Source organism: Oncorhynchus mykiss, chromosome 27 (assembly GCF_013265735.2).
Source record: "Oncorhynchus mykiss isolate Arlee chromosome 27, USDA_OmykA_1.1, whole genome shotgun sequence".
In the NCBI taxonomy this organism is placed as follows: domain Eukaryota; kingdom Metazoa; phylum Chordata; class Actinopteri; order Salmoniformes; family Salmonidae; genus Oncorhynchus; species Oncorhynchus mykiss.
Window position 1 is genome coordinate 40,071,131 of NC_048591.1, and position 7,559 is coordinate 40,078,689.

A 7,559-nucleotide genomic window follows, 5' to 3' on the forward strand; every position below is an offset into this window, starting at 1 on the left:
CTGGAGACAGAGAAAGAAAACAACGGCACGAAAGGGAAACATGAGCATGCTTCAAAAGAAGTGAGAAGAAGAGAAGAGCTAGAGGGATAAGGAGAGAAAGAGAGAGTGCGGGGGAGATATGGAGGGAGGGAGAAAAGGAAGGAGGGGGGAGAAGAGGAAGGAGGGGGGAGAAGAGGAAGGTAGAGAAATGATAGAAAGGGTAGAAGTTGAAATGTATTTTATTTTTGTCTGTCAGGTCAACGTAAATAGGGATATTCGGATCCTTTTGAGAAGTGTAATTTGACAGAAGTTTAACATTCTGTCATAAAGAGCACATGTTCAAATTAATAAAAAACTAAATTTCCCTTCTCAAGAGGGTAAAAAAAGAACAAGACTATAATAAGTGCCTATTAAGTGCCCCAAAAAGTAACAGGATTGACAATTTCATCTTAAAATCAGCCATTAATCCCCTGGAAGCTTGTTGTGTGCAACAAGGAGTGGCAATTGACCCTTTGCTAGCCCCGCCCCCTTAGTTACTGTTGCAACCTCCAACAGCATTTTCCCGGGAAGCCCAATACCCCCATCAACCACTGGCTAAATCCCCTCACAATCATGGGTGGATTGGCCAGAAGGGACATCTTTTATTGGGGTGGGCTGGTCAGGTAAAAATCGAAAAAAAAAACGTATTATTTAAAAAACGCGGCCTCCTGTTTTTTTTTAAATAACTTTTGCGCAATTTCTCTTTTGTCATAATAATCTATATTGGCTGACCAGTGGGAAACGGCCGACAGACATACCAAGCTGCTAAATGTCTGAAATGAACAGACTTATTTGCTAAAAGTTCTGGTTCTTCTGGTCTGAGTGCTGCAGAGGACAGTGGTCCAGTCGAGGTAGGAAGAAAGGAGAAAGATACACTCACACACACTAACACAGATCATGTAGCCTACTGCAGCCGGTTAAGCCTAATATTTAGCCTGTATATTGTTTGAGAAAGTAAGCTAATTAGGGAAGAGGGGGAACATTTAGACACTAGTCTACTTGCAATATAGCCTAACAGGTCGTTATATTTGCTTTTCTAACACATACACATACACATACACTATATATACAAAAGTATATGGACACCCCTTCAAATTAGTGTATAAAATCGATGCCCACAGCCATTCAATCTCCATAGAAAACAATGGCAGATTAATGGCCTTACTAAAGAGCTCAGTGACTTTCAACGTGGCACCGTCATAGGATGCCACCTTTCCATCAAGTCAGTTCATCAAATTTCTGCCCTGGTAGAGCTGCATCGGTCTACTGTAAGTGCTGTTATTGTGAAGTGCAAACGTCTTGGAGCAACAACTGCTCAGCCGCAAAGTGGTAGGCCACACATGCTCAAAGAACAGGACCATCGAGTGCTGAAGCACGTAGCGAGTAAAAATCAAATGTCCTTAGTTGTAACACTCACTACCGAGTTACAAACTGCTTCTGACCTAGAATGCAACCCTAGTTCCAGTGAAAGGAAATCTTAACGCAACAGCAATGACATTCTAGACCATTCTGTGCATCCAACTTTGTGGCAACACTTTGGGGAAGGCCCTTTCCTGTTTCAGCATGACAATGACCCCGTGCATAAAGTGAGGTCCATACAGAAATGATATTTCAAGATCAGTGTGGAGAAACTTGACTGGCCTGCACAGAGCCCTGACCTCAACCCCATCGAACACCTTTGGAATGAATTGGAACTGTTAAATCATCCTAATGAATCTGTGATGTTGGGGGCTGTCTGTGAATTTTAAAGGGTTTTATCAATGCTTCTAAATCTCTGTCTCTCTTCAGCCCAGTGAAGGTTTGTGAATTGTAGCAGAGAGGAACAATCACGTATTTGCCCCCTCATTGGCTAGAGTGGTCCCACCTGATCTCACCTCCTCCCACCCGCCTTCCATCTTTGAGGACATGTATTTCCATTGTTAGACCAGGGAGTTTGACTTGGCAAATGAATAGCTCACATTTGACTGTAGTGACTAGGGACTCTGGTGTAGGATTACATTACACGAACACCGCCATTGGAGGCTGGAATGTCTCATCTAAAATGTCATTCGCTCATCGGAGGGCCCATCACTGCTTGCTTCAAAAGCTGGAAATCTGTCTGCGATTTGTGCCATTATTCTATGACAAACACAGATGATTTCATATTGAATTCAATAGATGAAAACAGAGAGAGAGGAAGAGAGACTCTGACACAGTTCCTTAATGTTTTGGCTGTATACAAAGCCTAATATTACACACAGCTAATTGAGCAGGGCGGAACACGACATGCACTATAACTCAGAGGAGGAAGGGGAGGCCAACCCTCCTCAATGAATTTCATAAAAATTATAATTGTAAAACATTGAAAAAGTTATCCTTTTTAGATAAAACTATACTGAATATATTCAAGTTTTATTGTATTCTGCATTGTTTTGGTAGGGCCGTAAGTAAGTAATTCACTGTTAGTCTACACCTGTTGTTTATGAAGCGTCTGACAATTAAAACTGTATTTGATTTGATATTATGTTTGTAGTGTAGCTAACCACTAAATGACTCACGGTCAGCGTGCAGTCAAAGCTGGAATCACTTCTGGAGATAACTAGTGCTATCAAATCGTATCCTGATGTCGACAGCAAAATGGGCATTGTATTCATAACATTGCTAACTTAGATAGCTGACATACATTTTGAGAAAACAAGTTATATTAAGTGGATAGCTAGCTAGCATTAGCAACGTTTGGTGGTAAATGAGACATAGTTAGCTAAGCTGAGCTAGCAGACAATGTAGCAAAAGTATAATTTCGGATTTAAATTAATCATCCATCAATAGGCTCCTCATTTCAGGAATCACAGTAGCAAGTACTCCTGGTGCACTGTTAAATTATTTAGCTATTTAAAAAAATTAAAAAATCGAAGAAAACTGTTTTTGCAATAGCCCTCTTTGGCGTCCATGTGATTTAGACGTGAGCTTGTCCGAGGAGTCGGACTCAACGACAGTTGCTATCCATTGGAGCGCTGCGATTGGTTGCCAAAATTATGGGGGGTACCTATATATAGGTGATATTAAAAAGGAACAGTTTCACCATATTAAATTAAGAGTTCAGTTCACGTAACAGGGTTGACATTAAAATGAGGAAGAGACGTAAAATGAATCACTAATCACATTAAATAAAACAAATAAGCTTTAGAAATGACTTTGTCAAAACAACAAAATAACTAGGGCTTTACAATGATGGTGAAGAATTGGAGACATTTTGGGGTCAAGTGGGTTCAAATCTTCCGAGAAGTCACAGTGTGCACCGAGGGACATGTCAAAATGCTGAATTGTGGTACTTTATTCATATAAAAATCGATTGATTGAATTCTCCATGCTGTCTATATTAAAGTGGAAATGACAGCGTTTTAGCAACATGAAATCTTATTCAAATATGTTCACATACACCAACAGGAAGAATATGATGTGTTTTCTTACATTTTCTGAGAAGAGAGCACTTAGATGTGGCCACTCACCCACTCGTCCAATGACATGATATCCTCCCAGCAGCTAGCTAACACTAGGCTCTGTGTTTTTAGCTTGCTAAATAAAAAGCTACATACATAAATAGATAAGCTAGCATATTAGCCACGTTATGACTGACTTGTGATCATTGCCCTTGCTAGTTTGATTATATTTACAATCCCAGCCTTAGTTACATTAGTCTGTTTTTATCCAAAATATCGAATCATTGAAACTGAAACAGTGCATCCCGAATGGAGGCAGTAAATAATGTACCAGGCCAGCTGTGATTTACAGCCTGATAGCAATATTTGTTAAACCACCAAGAAATGTATTGGTTAAATAGCTATATTAAATCATGCATTGAACTGCATCCATCTATTCTAACAACAATGTCTTACTGTACATCATTACATTTTGGGTCAAATAGAACCTATTTTTAAAACCTAAAGTTGGTTTCGTAGCATAAATTGGGAATTTGATATTTTTGACTGATATTATGATGGTCTGTTTGTTTCATGTCTGCAAACTAGTTAAAACACTGTCAGTTCCACTTTAAAGGGCACTTCAAATAACATGCTTTTAAAATGTAATATTGGTGCAATATAGGAACGCAAAAGGCCCTCTTTTCGTGGAAATGACCCTGCTGCATCCTCCCCTAATCTATGTCCACTCTAGGATTCGTAAATGGGCTACTGCATAGGGCCAGGGCCGGCCCCAGGCATAAGGGACATAAGCGGTCGCTTAGGGTCCCTGGCCACTAGGGGGTCCTCGACCCATAAACATACAGTATATACATATTTTCTGGGGGGGAACTCAGTCAAAAAAATTCTAATTCGAAATTTGGTGGGGCATCAGCATTTTTTTTCTAGTTATGTCAATCACTGACAGTCACTCAATTAGCCATGTCAGCTAACAATTTTTTGATTCATAGATAGTCTTGCCAACTATCTAAACTTGTAGTAATCATGGCTGAATACTGACCAGATAAGCAGGGCACGTGCCCAGGGCCCCTGACCTCCAGGGGGCCCTCACTGATTTTGTTTGTCATTCTCACTCAAATATCATAACATGGCATAAGTCATGGCAACAATTTTAGAATTTAAGAAAATTAGCTTTAAAACTGCAAAAATAAATCTTCACCCCATTACAAAATGGGTAGAATTGCATGAAATGTGTTATCCTGCAGCGCTTTTGTCTGGTACCTGGCAATTACACAACACAGTGTGTAAGTGCCTGCCTGTCTGTCTGTCTTTGGCAGTGCTTGACTTGGGCAGAAGCTCACAGGAACCGGCACCTCACATTTTCTTCTGCTTGAGTTCCTGCACCTCTCATAGAATAGACGTACAAATATTTCAGAGTTCCGGAACCTCTCATAGAATAGACGTACAAATATTTCAGAGTTCCAGAACCTCTCATAGAATAGACGTACAAATATTTCAGAGTTCCAGAACCTCTCATAGAATAGACGTACAAATATTTCAGAGTTCCAGAACCTCTCATAGAATAGACGTACAAATATTTCAGAGTTCCAGAACCTCTCATAGAATAGACGTACAAATATTTCAGAGTTCCAGAACCTCTCATAGAATAGACGTACAAATATTTCAGAGTTCCAGAACCTCTCATAGAATAGACGTACAAATATTTCAGAGTTCCAGAACCTCTCATAGAATAGACGTACAAATATTTCAGAGTTCCAGAACCTCTCATAGAATAGACGTACAAATATTTCAGAGTTCCAGAACCTCTCATAGAATAGACGTACAAATATTTCAGAGTTCCAGAACCTCTCATAGAATAGACGTACAAATATTTCAGAGTTCCAGAACCTCTCATAGAATAGACGTACAAATATTTCAGAGTTCCAGAACCTCTCATAGAATAGACGTACAAATATTTCAGTTCCGGAACCTCTCATAGAATAGACATACAAATATTTCAGTTCCGGAACCTCTCATAGAATAGACATACAAATATTTCAGAGTTCCGGAACCTCTCATAGAATAGACGTACAAATATTTCAGAGTTCCGGAACCTATACAAAGAGTACCGCCACCCAAAATGAGATCCGACACATATTTCAGTCCAGTCAAAGCAGTTATCTGTCCTGGCACCCCAATGGTGGAACAAGCTTGCCCCTAATGTCAGGACATTGCCCATATACCGAAAACGTCTGAAACCCTACCCCTTTAAAGAGTGTCTTTCCTACTAGCAATGACTTTGCTGATAACTACTTTGTTGAGGGAAAATGTACTTGATACAATAGTGATATGTTCTCTCAGCTATCTTAAGATGAATGCACTAATGTAAGGTTAAGAGTGTCTGCTAAATGAATAACATTTAAAAAAAAATGCAAGTCAAGAATTGGCCTGTGGGCAACAGTGACAGCACAGTGGAGCGATCGTTCTATTTGGAGCGTTAGGTTACATGGGTACAGATGCAGTGACTCTAGTGGTGAGATGGCTTTCAACTGCTCCAGCAATGTCAGGCTGACATTCTCCCTACCTCCCGCCGGCTCGGGCTCTTTCTCTCTCTCTCAGCACAGAAAGAAGAGTGTAGGAGGTCTGTGCAGGAAAACACTGATAATTGCTTTTTTGGTCACTCTGACCTGACTGGACCAGGTGCAAAGCAGGACACACTTACACACTTACACACACTTACACACACACACACACACACACACACACACACACACACACACACACACACACACACACACACAGAGCAGGGCTTGACATTAACTTGGACTGATGTTATACCTGTCCAAAAGCTCAAGTCACTTGCCTGAAAATACAACACTGCCCCTTTAAGGCTCTCCTGATAATTGGCCACCCTTGGTATAAAATATAGCAACATTACAAAAACGTTTTATGGCTTTATAAAATAATTCCCTCCAGGGCTCAAAATGAAGAGCATCCCATTGTCCTTGGGATGATATAAAATATGTCAACGGTTCAAAACACACTCATACAACCACTGCAAATTAAAACGTTTAGAAAAGCAATTGAGGCTGATGCAACAGATCAGACCGTTTAGCTTAAAAAGGTTCATAAAGTTTTATTACTTCATATTGTAATCTCAACAATGCACATATGGCTGTAGGCCATGCGCACACGTTCCAAAATGTAATTAGCAGGAAAACAGCATTCTCAAAAGTGCACTAAACGTGCGAGCGGAGATAAAAAAAGATCTGTTAGATACTAAGAGGGGAGATCTAAAAGATCTGTTAGATACTAAGAGGGGAGATCTAAAAGATCTGTTAGATACTAAGAGGGGAGACCTAAAATATCTGTTAGATACTAAGAGAGGAGATAAAAAAGATCTGTTAGATACTAAGAGGGGAGATCTAAAAGATCTGTTAGATACTAAGAGGGGAGACCTAAAATATCTGTTAGATACTAAGAGAGGAGATAAAAAAGATCTGTTAGATACTAAGAGGGGAGATCTAAAAGATCTGTTAGATACTAAGAGGGGAGATCTAAAAGATCTGTTAGATACTAAGAGGGGAGATGAAAAATATCTGTTAGATACTAAGAGGGGAGATCTAAAAGATCTGTTAGATACTAAGAGGGGAGATAAAAAAAGATCTGTTGGATACTAAGAGGGGAGATCTAAAAGATCTGTTAGATACTAAGAGGGGAAATCTAAAAGATCTGTTAGATACTAAGAGGGGAGATCTAAAAGATCTGTTAGATACTAAGAGGGGAGATCTAAAAGATCTGTTAGATACTAAGAGGGGAGATCTAAAAGATCTGTTAGATACTAAGAGGGGAAATCTAAAATATCTGTTAGATACTAAGAGGGGAGATCTAAAAGATCTGTAGATACTAAGAGGGGAGATCTAAAAGATCTGTTAGATACTAAGAGGGGAGATCTAAAAGATCTGTTAGATACTAAGAGGGGAAATCTAAAAGATCTGTTAGATACTAAGAGGGGAGATCTAAAAGAGCTGTTAGATACTAAGAGGGGAGATCTAAAAGATCTGTTAGATACTAAGAGGGGAGATCTAAAATATATGTTAGATACTAAGAGGGGAGATAAAAAAGATATGTTAGATACTAAGA

The 7,559-nt window shown here is 39.5% G+C and overlaps 1 protein-coding gene across 1 annotated transcript in view; it reads right to left on the reverse strand.

Annotated features, from left to right (window-relative positions):
- lekr1 (leucine, glutamate and lysine rich 1) overlaps positions 1 to 7,559 on the reverse strand; it is a 205,870-nt gene that overhangs the window by 86,586 nt on the left and 111,725 nt on the right. The window lies entirely within an intron of this gene.